The following is a 12626-nucleotide window of genomic DNA, read 5'->3' on the forward strand; positions in this document are numbered from 1 at the left end:
TCAGTAAACATTTGAAGAGGCACGGCCACAACCACGGGTTTTTTAAAGTTTGCCATAAGCAAATATCTGCTAATGAGTTGTGTGACACCTTTTGGAAGAGTAATGTATTAATCGAAAAACAGTTTCAAGTCAATGAAAATGCCACAAATTCATGCTGAATTCAGTTAATAGTTTTACCTAAAAATAAAAAGGAGGGAAGGAATGAGGGGAATTGAATGAGTTCAAAGATCCTGCTTTGACATTTTAAACTGTTTTTTGAATTCATATAATTTTTTAACCTTATTTTTAGGGTAATCACCCTAAAATAACGAATGTAATGTTTCACTTTGGTCTACTGAAATAACCTGTCACTACTTTTTCCAGCTTAGCCAGTGAACGAAAACATAATATATATATCAATTATTTACAGGTCCCTTAGATGCTGACTTATTACCAGCCTGTAGCTAGTGCCAGAGATTAGAACTTGTCTTGTAGATAGGATGCAGTTTTAACATTTGCACAACTATCTTTTAAGAAATATATGCATGTTAGGTTTACGGATTGGTGAAACTTGCTGTTTGAGACAATTTTAAACACAAATGGTGTGATAACTGTAGCTTAGCACAGCAAAATCTTGGATGGCCAGGGGCAATGTAGAGGACAATGATATACACGTCACGTTTAAATGTTCCAAAAGACTCCAAAATAGATTTTTTTAACAGGACTTGCTCACAGTCAGTTTTCTTCCACTGATTCTGCATTCCCCCAAAGTCAGCAAAATCTAATGTGTGCAAATACCCTACCATTATGAAAAGTTTCTTCAGAACCAGTCATATCTGATTATGTGATGATTGCTCATCATTAATAATCATAGTTGGGAAGAAAGATGGAAGTAGTGAACATTTAAGACTTAGCAATTAATCATTTACTTTTTGAAGTATCAGCATTCAAGAAAGACAAGTAAATGAGTTTGGAAAGCCCTCAAAATGTGCGCTTTAATTATATAGGCACTCAAAACATGGCATGTTCAGCTGTTCAACTCTCCTTATAAACTGCAATACAGAGCATCACAGAAGAGTTTGGAACTACAGAATAAATGAAAAAAATCTACTTTATTGACCTTTACAATAGCTTTTGCTCTAGATCAGATAATGAATTGATGAATAGTGTGATCTTTAAAAGCTTTTATTACTGTTGAACTATCAGAGGGGCCATGCCTCAATAGTTGATCAGAAATGTTGTTATACAAGGGTCTAAATATCAACAAAACACCTACCCCATCCTCCCTCCCATTACCAGGTTTTTGATGGAGAACTTAGCCAGGAAAGGGTACTCTGCAAGGCTGCCCATTTCCAGCCATAAATAATGACCTAGCCATAGGTTAGTGCAGTGTTTCTCAACCTGTGGGTCGTGACCCAAAAGTGGGTCATAAGGATATATGAAAGGGTCACAAGCTAACTTTAAAAATGGATCAACAACTTTAAAAATTGATTCTCCTTTCAAGGTAAAAAGCATGGGAAACCATGGCTTTTTCGTTGCAGGCTGACAGAGTTTCAGGGGCTGCTTGGGGCCTCCCCGCCTCACACACCCACCCCCTGCCCCACACACTGGGGGCCTAGGAGCAGGGGGCAGCGGGTCAGGAGTGAGGGGCACTGGGTCGGGACTGGCCATCACTGTTTACAAATGGGTACTGGTACAAAAAAGGTTGAGAACTGCTGGGTTGGTGAACTCCTTCACCAGCCCAGGAGGCTCACACCTAAAGTCTTATAGGCCTTTTCTTGGGGTTGCCGCTTATTAAAACAAATGTACAAATTTGCAATATGACAAGGATATTCCCCCCAGACCAAAACAAGCTACCAGACACCTTCCCTTTTTGTATCTCTCTGTCTCTCTGCTGTACACCAGAAGACAACAACCTTCCTGCAGCTCCACTGCTGCTGAGCTTTCTCAGCTTATTACAGAAATCGTCTGTCCACCCTCAACTCTCAGATGGGTCTGATAATCAATCAATCTCAGGGCTCCTGGCCTTCAGGGAGCAGGCTGTACACTTCAGTAGAATCAATTTTTTTAACTCCATGAACTACTCACAACTATTATTCTAGATTCTTTTTCTTTGCACCTTAAAATATAAATTTCAGCCAAATTAAATGCTCTATAAAATAATGCCAATATTAAAATGCAATTAGGATTTTATTCTCAGTGGACTCACCACTTGCTATACAGGGCTGCCTATTAGTCTGTTAATACTTCCATAGTAACAAGTCCATAGCTAGTTATTCAGCTCTTTGGGGCACAAAGCTTTTTAAATCTGAGTTTGTACAGTGCCTGGCACTGTAAGGTACAGGCTCTTAGGTACTATAGCAATACAAACAATTTAAAAAAAGAAATAAGGGCATCAGTGACAGTAGTATAACAACTTGATCAAATATTTGGCCATGGTAAAGATACCACTCCACAAGAAAATTGATGGCTGCTCAGAAGCTGGCACGATTCCCACTACAACAGTGTAGAACATGTTGCCGAGTGAAAGAAACAAGGTGGAAAACTTGCTACCAATTTAGGAAGAGCAGCTGCTTACCTTAGGTAACTGAAGTCCTTTGAGATATCTTTGCCACATGGATCCTCATGCACATCAACCTGTAACCTTCTGGCCTACAGTGACCTTGGAGCTGCACACATGTCCTATAGGCCTGTGTGATCAGCTGTTCAATCCGGCTTCGGATACGGCCACTTGGGATGCCAAGGATATGATCTGGAGCTCCGGACACGGGTGCTTGTGGAACTATGTTTGCCTTGGGGCACGGGGAGGTGGGGGCACACAACACTGCAGGCCTGGCTGCTAAGTTACTGTGTTACCAGTTACCAATCAATCATGATTCATTCAGGGATCAGCTCAATACAAAGTAGCTAGCTAACATAACCAGATAAAAAGCAAGGATTAACACCTACAAAACCACAGACTAAGGAGAGGAAAGAATCAATACAGACAATCAACTGGCCCAAGACAAAGACAGTCAGTTGCACAAGCACCCATGTCACAAGTTTTGTCTGTCACCAGCTAGGGGTGCAAGATCCCAGAACTCCCCTGCACCTATCTTCTTGACAGCTGGCAGGCTTCATGGCCTCAGCAGGGGCCACCACTCCTGCAGTTTTCAGCCTGCTGTGCCTTAACACACAGAGGGTCATCTATGTCCCCCGGGTCCCATATAGCTGAGCTGGTAGGGAACCAAGCTCCCGAGCCACGCAGCGTGAACAGAGCGCACCAGCGTTTGCGCAGGTGTTCGCGCCGGTGGGTGGGCAGGAAGGGCCAGGAGAGAAACTCCTGTAAGGGTAGGGCATAGACACCACACAGATCTAACAAACAGCAGCTTATAGAATGGGGTCGACGAGGAGTGCTGCTAGGGCCTCTGCCCAGGGGGCCAGGTCTACCCAGGGCTGGTCTGAGGCCTCCACCCAGACCGAGCCCATGGGGGAGCCGATGTCCCCCTGCCTCCTGGCCTGCAGGGGATCCCCAGCAGGGTTGGGGGGGCAGAGATTGGGGGCCCCCACACCTGTGCAGCAGGTGCCTGTCTTAGGGCTCTGGAGGCGCAGGTGAGGGAGCTCCGGGAGGAGGTTAGCAGGCTGAGGGGTATCAGGGAGGTGGAGGATGAAATTGACAGTTATTTCCTTTCCCTGCAGGACCAGGCACCTAAGAAAGAAGCATCCCGGGGAGTGCCCTCCATAACAGAGTGGCAGACGGTCACATCCAGGACCGCAACTGCTCACAGCAAACTGGTACCAGTTCCTCCAGTCTGACTGGAGAACAGATACGTGGCCCTGGCAACCCTGCAGCTGGAAGGAGAGGAGGAAACCCTTGGGCAGGAAGCAACACCACATTCTTCACACTCCGAACAGGTCAAGAGATCCAAGTGGACCCAGAGGAGGCGGCGACGAGTGCTCGTCATAGGCGACTCCATCCTGAGAGGTACAGAAGGGCCCATCTGTCGCCAGGACACCTCAACAAGAGAGGTCTACTGCCTACCCGGAGCAAAGATTCGGGACGTGACGGAAGTAATTCAGACCATGATTCAGCCCACCGATTACTACCCTATGGTCCTAGTCCATGTGGGTACTAATGATGCGGCCAGGAGAACCCCCGATCACCTGATGATGGACTACAATGCTCTGGGCAGCGTGCTGAGGGAGTTCGGTGCACAGGTGGTATTCTCTTCCATCCTACCAGTGAGTGGACGCGGAAGACGGCATGAGAACTGCATTAGAGAGACCAACTGGCGGCTTTGGCAATGGTGTCCTGAGGCAGGCTTCGGCTTCCTGGACAACGACCTGCACATAATGACGAGGGACATGCTCAGTTGGGATGGGCTTCACCTGTCCCCCAAAGGTAAACGTGTGTTCTCTTTTAGATTGGCGGATCTCCTCCGGCAGGCTTTAAACTAGGCTTGTCAGGGGGAGGGAATGATGAAGGCAGGGGAAGCTGTGGACCACCAAACCATGTGGCACCCACAAGGACAGCACAGCCTGAAGAAGGAGAACATTGGGAACCTGCAAGCCATGGGGCGGCCAGCAGTACAGCACAGGTAAGCAATAAGCAGGTAAAAAATAAGGGGCCCCTTGGGATTCGGAGCTGGGGGGCAGCAAAGGCACCAGTCACAGGGCTCAAGTGCCTATATACTAATGCTAGGAGCATGGGGAACAATCAGGATGAACTATGGCTCCTGATTGCAGAAAACACCTATGACTTAGTAGGGCTAACAGAAACCTGGTGGGATTCGTCCCACAACTGGGCAGTACATATTGAGGGTTATAGGCTGTACAGAAAGGACAGGGTGGGGAAGAAAGGGGGAGGGGTTGCACTCTATGTCAGTGAGCAATATACATCGACCCTCATCAAGACGGAATCGAAGGATGAGGAAGTAGAAGGATTGTGGGTTAGGTTACATGGGGGGTAAGGAGAAAGGGATTTGGTGGTAGGGGTCTGCTACAGACCCCCACACCAAGGGGAAGAACTAGATTCGGGACTCCTGAGGCAGCTCTTGGAGACCATAAAAGCTAAGGAGGCGGTAGTCACGGGGGACCTAAACTACCCAGACATCTGCTGGGAGACGCAGACAGCAAAGTCCCACTGTTCATGCAGGTTCCTATCCTGTGTACAGGACCTCCACCTGACACAGGAGGTACATGGTCCCACTAGGGGGAATGCCTTACTGGATCTGGTATTGGCAACAGGGGATGATATGGTAGGGGACCTACAGATCGGTGGCCATCTGGGGGACAGTGATCACCTAATAATAGAATTCTGCACAAGACGTCGAGTGGGTAAGGTAATTAGTAGGGTGAAAGTGCTAGACTTTAGGAAAGCTGATTTCAATGAACTCAGGCGATTAGTCAAGGACGCACTGCAGAGTAGGAGTTTTGAAGTGGTGGGAGCCCAAGAAGGGTGGCTGTGCCTTAAGAAAATGATCCTTTGGGCACAAAGGGAGATGATCCCAATGCGAAGAAAAAGAGGGAAAAGGACCAGGAGGCTTCCTGGGCTGAACAGAGAAATCCAAGGCAGCCTATGGGCCAAAATGGGGGCACATAAAAAGTGGAAACAGGGAGAGATTACCAAAGAGGAGTATACCTCCTCTGCTCGTGCTTGTAGGGAGGCAGTTAGACGGGCCAAAGCTACCATGGAGCTGAGGATGACATCCCAAGTAAAGGATAACAAGAAATTGTTTTTTAGATATATAGGGAATAAAAGGAAGGCCCAGGGAGGAATAGGAACCCTACTAAATGGGCAGAAGCAATTGGTGGTGGACAGCGGGGACAAGGCTGAACTCCTCAACAAGTTCTTTGCCTCAGTGTTCCTAAGCGAGGGGCAAGACAAGTCTCTCACTGGGATTGTAGAGAGGCAGCAGCAAAGCGCCAGACTACCAAGCGTAGACCCTGAGATGGTGCAGAGTCACTTGGAGGAACTGAATGCCTTTAAGTTGGCAAGCCCGGATGAGCTCCATCCGAGGGTAATGAAGGCACTGGCCAACGTCATTGCACAGCCACTGGCAGGAATATTTGAACGCTCGTGGTGCACGGGCCAAGTCCCGGAGGACTGGAAAAGGGCCAATGTGGTCCCCATTTTCTAGAAGGGGAGGAAGGAGGACCCGGGCAACTGTAGGCCAGTCAGTCTCACCTCCATCCTTGGTAAAGTCTTTGAAAAAATTATCAAGGCTCACATTTGCGAGAGCCCGGCAGGACAAATTATGCTGAGGGGAAACCAGCACGGGTTAGTAGCAGGCAGATCGTGCCTGACTAATCTAGTCTCTTTTTATGAGCAGGTTACGAAGCGCCTGGACACAGGAGTAGGGGTGGATGTTGTATACTTAGACTTCAGGAAGGCCTTCGATACGGTATCCCACCCCATACTGGTGAACAAGTTAAGAGGCTGTGACTTGGATGACTACACAGTCCGGTGGGTGGCGAATTGGCTAGAGGGTCGCACCCAGAGAGTCGTGGTGGATGGGTCAGTTTCGACCTGGAAGGGTGTGGGCAGTGGGGTCCCGCAGGGCTCGGTCCTTGGACCGATACTCTTTAATGTCTTCATCAGCGACTTGGATGAGGGAGTGAAGTGTACTCTGTCCAAGTTTGCGGATGATACAAAACTGTGGGGAGAAGTGGACACGCCGGAAGGCAGGGAACAGCTGCAAGCAGACCTGGACAGGTTGGACAAGTGGGCAGAAAACAACAGAATGCAGTTCAACAAGGAGAAATGCAAAGTGCTGCACCTAGGGAGGAAAAATGTCCAGCATACCTACAGCCTAGGAAATGACCTGCTGGGTGGCATGGAAGTGGAAAGGGATCTGGGATTCCTAGTGGACTCCAAGATGAACATGAGTCGGCAGTGATGAAGCCATCAGAAAAGCTAATGGCACTTTATTGTGCATCAGCAGATGCATGATGAATAGATCCAAACAGGTGATACTTCCCCTCTATCGGGCACTGGTCAGACCTCAGTTGGAGTACTGCGTGCAATTCTGGGCGCCGCACTTCAAGAGGGATGCGGATAACTTGGAGAGGGTCCAAAGAAGGACCACTTGTATGGTTAAGGGCTTGCAGGCCAAGCCCTACGAGGAGAGACTAGAGAACCTGGACCTTTTCAGCCTCCGCAAGAGAAGGTTGAGGGGCGACCTTGTGGCTGCCTATAAGTTCATCAAGGGGGCACAGAAGGGAATTGGTGAGGTTTTATTCACCAAGGCGCCCCCGGGGGTTACAAGAAACAATGGCCACAAGCTAGCAGAGAGCAGATTTAGACTGGACATTAGGAAGAACTTCTTCACAGTTCGAGTGGCCAAGGTCTGGAATGGGCTCCCAAGGGAGGTGGTGCTCTCCCCTACCCTGGGGGTCTTCAAGAGGAGGTTGCATAAGCATCTAGCTGGGGTCATCTAGACCCAGCACTCTTTCCTGCCTATGCAGGGGGTCGGACTCGATGATCTACTGAGGTCCCTTCCGACCCTAACATCTATGAATTTATGTCATGAAGTTTTGCCTCTCAGCAGCTTGAGGTGCAGTTCCCTCCAAACCCCTGCACCAATCTTCTTGAAACTTGGCAGGCTTTGTGGCCTCACCAGGGGCTACCACTGCTGCAGTTTTGACCCCACTGTGGCTTAACGCATACACGTGACATGAGTTTTGCTTTCAGGAATTTGGGGTGCAGTTCCCCCCAAGCCCCTGCACCGATCTTCTTGAAACCTGGCAGGATTCATGTTCTAAGCAGAGGCTACCATCCCTGCAAGTCTCATCCAGATCAGACCAAAAACAACAATTTTATAGATATTTCATTGATTCCCCATTATACCCTATGGCCAGATCTCCAAAGCAGCTGGGACGCTCCGAACCACTTCAGGAAGCCCAACAAAGCCAGCACTTCGATCTGGACATGCTGCTTCAGATGCCAAAGTGTCCAAAGCTTCTCCGGATCTGCAGTGCGGTCTGAAGCCTCGCACAGGCCTAATATCCTATATGCCTTTGTGCTCTCTCTAATGAGTGACAGCTGGGGCTGCTTCTTCGTTTATAGCTTTATTACTGGGGTGTGAGTGTTGTACAACACTGTGTTGACAGAGAAAGCAACAAAGGGCTCTGAAAAAACATATTCCCTCAACTTTTCCCTTCTAGGATTCAACACCCTCCTCCCCCAACCAGATTTAGTAAACATCCCTGTTTAATCATGTTTATCTTGCTTTTCACTCATCCTGATTAAAACCTACTTGGTTCTTAGACCAAGTCTTCACAGCTGTTTACAGTACATAGCTCACCATCAACATGCATCATTTGAAAAATTTTGCCAAAAAAGGTGGGGGGGAGTGAGATACCTTTTCTTGTAGCCTTGTGATGCCAGTCTTCCTCATCACCAAAAGGAAGACTTTCACATGTACATGCATTCCAGTCTCTTTTCTGCTAGCCATTTGTCTCCTCATTTATAACAAGTAACTAATGCCTCTGATCTGAAGAATTCTGAAATGATCAGTGTGGTTGCTGGAGGCTCCTGGCTAATTCCAACTAAAAGTTCTGCCAAAACTGTAGCAACAGTCCACCAACTAATTATAAGCCTTAGGAAATTGTACTTAACATTGCATCGACTAACCTTAAGGAAATTATATGTTTATTTTTTCTTTATGAAAAATCTTAATTTGTTGCAAATTGTATTCTGGTATTTACCAGAGTGGGTGGAATAGGGAAGGAAGCTGCTAGCCGAAAGTACATTATCAGCAGGTAAGAAATTCCTCATTCTGTTGCACAGTATTTCTGCTTGTTCATCCCAAATAGATTGTAATGAGAGGCTGTGCAAAAGTAAGGAAGCAAGGGATAAAGCAGAAGTTTCATTATTATTACAGCAAAATAATAGGCCAAAATTTAAGTTCTCCCTGTATTAAGTAAAAGTTTTGTCTTATAGGGAACCTGCCTAGTCACACTTGCCTAATGAAGGTACCTCTGTAGAAGGTTGGAACCCTCCTCTTTCAAATGAAGTTCAGACACTTTCTTCCCACAAAGTAACTGAGGACCATGTGAATGGTTTCCCAGATAGGAGAGGACTTTAATATCTTTGCTGCATCAGCCTTGATGTTCTACAGCTTTGGCAATTCGGATAAAATGAGACCAGCAGGTTGCATCTGGTATGCATATGCTTTAGACATTTTGTAGCCCTAGCCTTTCCAAAAGGACATTTTTCACTCCTAGCTTTCCCAGAGGAGTACTAAGCACTGGAACAAATAAAAGGAAAGCTATTTCTTAAGGAACATGGAGATAAGAATTCACCTAAAATCTAAGCTCCTTCCCCTGGCAGAACAAATGTGTGGGTTGAGAAGCAGTCAGCTGGATAGAAATTGTACCTGAATGTCACAGAAGTAATAGGCTTTTCTGCAAGATAAAATGTTCTACAGCAGGGCTGGGCTATTATTTGGGCCCACGAGGCACGGAGGCAGTTTTGGTGAGCAGTCTCTGCCTGGGTCAGTAGCCTCTCCTCCCAGCAACAACATTAGTAACTGGGCTGGGCAGGACCAAGGGACCCACTGTGAGCCAGACAAAATCCCTTGGTGGGCTGGATTTGGCCCAGGGGGTGTATTTTGCCCACCCCTATTCTACAAAAATGGGAGAGAGAGCGAGCAATTTTGATTTCTCTTTCCTAGGACCACTGGAGTTTTCAATATTTCCCACTGAGCAGGATGAAAGGGGGCTCTCCTCACTTTGGGAACCATCATGCTCCTAGTGAACTTTTCCCACAGAACAGGGCAATTTCATGTAAGGGGCAAGGCCCTGGCTTGCCAGTTCAATTCAAAACCCCACATCTTGACAGAGCAGGGCTGGCTGGCAATGGAAGGGCAAAGCTTGGGCTCCAGAACAGCTTCCACTTGGGTGCTCAGGGAGCTTCTCCATGTCCTGTGGTGCTGCACCCGAGACCCTGGGGCTCAGGCCTCAATGCTTTGGTGATTCCACAGTTGAGGAGAGACAGAGGAGCTCGGCAGGTGCTATGCACAGGGGTGGCCAGACCAAAAGCTATACCACAAAGCGGGTGGAGCCATCAAATTGCTAATTAATTGCATGGCTTGAGACAAATGTGATTTGTGATTTGAATCCAGTTGAACTTTTGTGATCTGAGTGGAAGGGCAGCTTCTTGTCCTGGAGCTTCCAGTCGCTGTGCAAGGCTGCCCCAGGTCCAGAGGGGTGGGGGGATTCCCCATCTCTTACAAGCCAGGAGAGCAAAAAGAAAGAAAAAAGGGTTCTAACACAAGCTACTCTCTCCCCTTCAGATAAGTGGGTCTAGACAAGCTGACTGCAGCGGGCACAGGGGCTTCCCCCTATTTTGCCTGGCACTTTCCTGGCGGGGGTCCCTTCAAAGCACCCCAGACACCTCCTCCCTCTGAAATCCTCCCTGGGTCACCCACTTCCCACAGATGCTTCAGTGGTCACCTTTCCTCCTGCAGCTCCCCTCCCTGTTTTCTGAGCGAGTCCAAGAGGCATCCGCACATCAGAACCACTCCCCCATGTGGATGTCTTGGGCAGGGACATGTAGGCCTCATTCCCCACAAAGCCCTCACTCTTCCTGCCTCCTCCATCTGCTCCCAGATTTTTTCACTTGCACCCTCTTCTTGACTCACCCCATTCTCCAGGAGCCTTCACTCTGAAGACCCTGAAGAGTGCCCTTCACACTCCCTTGCCCCTTCTTAAACTACCCAGCCTGTCTTTCCTCTTCCTCCTCACCCTCTGAGGTAGGGGTGGCCAACCTGCAGCACGAAGATCACAAGTAGCATGGGCAGCCTTTGTGCACATTTTATACATCTTTCTAGGGTACCTTATAATGGGCCCAAAAGTGTCACTCCCTTACTCACATAACATAGTACTTTACTCTGCAAATCTGAATGAAGTATGCCTGCTCACAGAGTATACTTGTTAGCGTGAATAGGTGTTATAAAACCTGGCCATTTCTTTTTAAACCTCACCTTAAAGGCATATATAATCTAGCAGTTAATTCTTTTTCCGGCTATACTGGGGCCAGGGCACACATGACTGTCTCTTTAATGGTAGTTTTCTCTTCACCTCAGTGGCCAGGAGGTCAGGAGCTGAGCACTGTCTGTGGTCACAGGGGATTGACAGCCAGCTTCTGCTTTCCTGAACATCTACGTCTCCCTTGTTCTCTCATGTTTTCCCCAGCTGCTTCTCTTCTTATTAATCTCCTTATGCAGCACATCAATTAAGTCCTCATGTCCGTGGCTGCTTTTCAACCTAATCACCTCCTCCTACAGCTCCCTTACCTGTTTCTAAAGGGAATCAGCAGTAATCTCTACATCCACCTGGAGATCTTAGGCAGGGACATGCAAGCCTTGCTCCCCAGAACCAGATCAGGACCTGGGTGGAAGATTCAGAGGTCCCAGCTGGATTGAGTTCATGCAGGCACAGGGACAGGTAGAGCTAGCAGATGCAGTGATTTGGGCATTACAATTTCCTTCACCTGTGGCAGTGCTACTTCCCTTGGTAACTCTTAAAAGAAAACAAATTTCCTTTCTGTCTCTTATGCCAAAGCTTGGCAACCAATGGCCAGCAGGCTGGATTCAGCCCTCAGCCCTGAAGGGCTTCGTTGGTGGGGGGCTTTGCCCACACCATCCACAGCTGTGTGGCGGTGGGCTTTGGCAGTGGGGGGCTTTGCTCATGCCATGTCAAGATGGTAGTGGGTTTGCTTGTGCCACGCTGGTCAGGTTCTAGTGCTGGCTAGGCTCATTCTGGTCCAGTGCCACAAAAGGTTGCCAACCACTGCCTTACACTGCTGTCAATACCAAGATTACACAAAAGAGCACCAAAACAGAGGGCTCCCAACCCAAAGAACTCCCACCCAAGCTAGCTGCCCTGTTTGTTGGCCTTGTTCGCCTGTCTGCCTGGGATAGCCCCACTCCTGGCTGGTAATGCTTTCTGGACTCAGCAGCAACCCTGCCAGATGGCTTGAGGCCTAGGCCTGTGTGAACAGGCAGCTATTCAATTTAGCTTTGGATCCGGCTGCTTTGGATGCCAGCAATCTGATCCAGAGCTCCAGATCGGTTTCCTGCTTCGATTTGGCCAAAGCGGCTTAGGAGCCACTTTCGAGATCTGGCCATAGGGTATAATGGGGAGTCAATGAAATATCTATAGCTTTCTTGTTTTTTGTCTGATTTGGATGAAACTTGCAGTGGTAGTAGTCTCTGTTGAGTGCATGAAACCTGTCAAGTTTCAAGAAGATAGGTGCAGGGGTTTGGGGGGAGCTGCACCCCAAATTCTTGAAAGCAAAACTCATGTCACTTGTACGTGTTACACCACAGGGGAGGTGGCCCCTGTTCAGGCCACAAAGCCTGCCAAGTTTCAAGGAGATAGGTGCAGGGGTTTGGGGGGAACTGCACCTCAAGCTGCAGACAAGCAAAACTCGTGACATGGGTGACACTGTGTGTGTTAAGGCACAGCAGGGTGAAAGCTGCAGGCCTGCTAGCCCCTGCTGCAGCCACGAAGCCTGCCAGCTTTCAAAGAGATAGGTGCAGGGCTTCTGGGGCCCTGCACCTCTAGCTGCTGACAGGCAAAACCTGTGACATGGGTGCTTGTGCAACTGTGTCTGTCTTGGGGCGTTTGGGGGAGGGGGGCATTTGGGGGAATACTGCAGG

The sequence above is a fragment of the Alligator mississippiensis genome, chromosome 3 (assembly GCF_030867095.1).
Source record: "Alligator mississippiensis isolate rAllMis1 chromosome 3, rAllMis1, whole genome shotgun sequence".
Classification (NCBI taxonomy): Eukaryota; Metazoa; Chordata; order Crocodylia; family Alligatoridae; genus Alligator; species Alligator mississippiensis.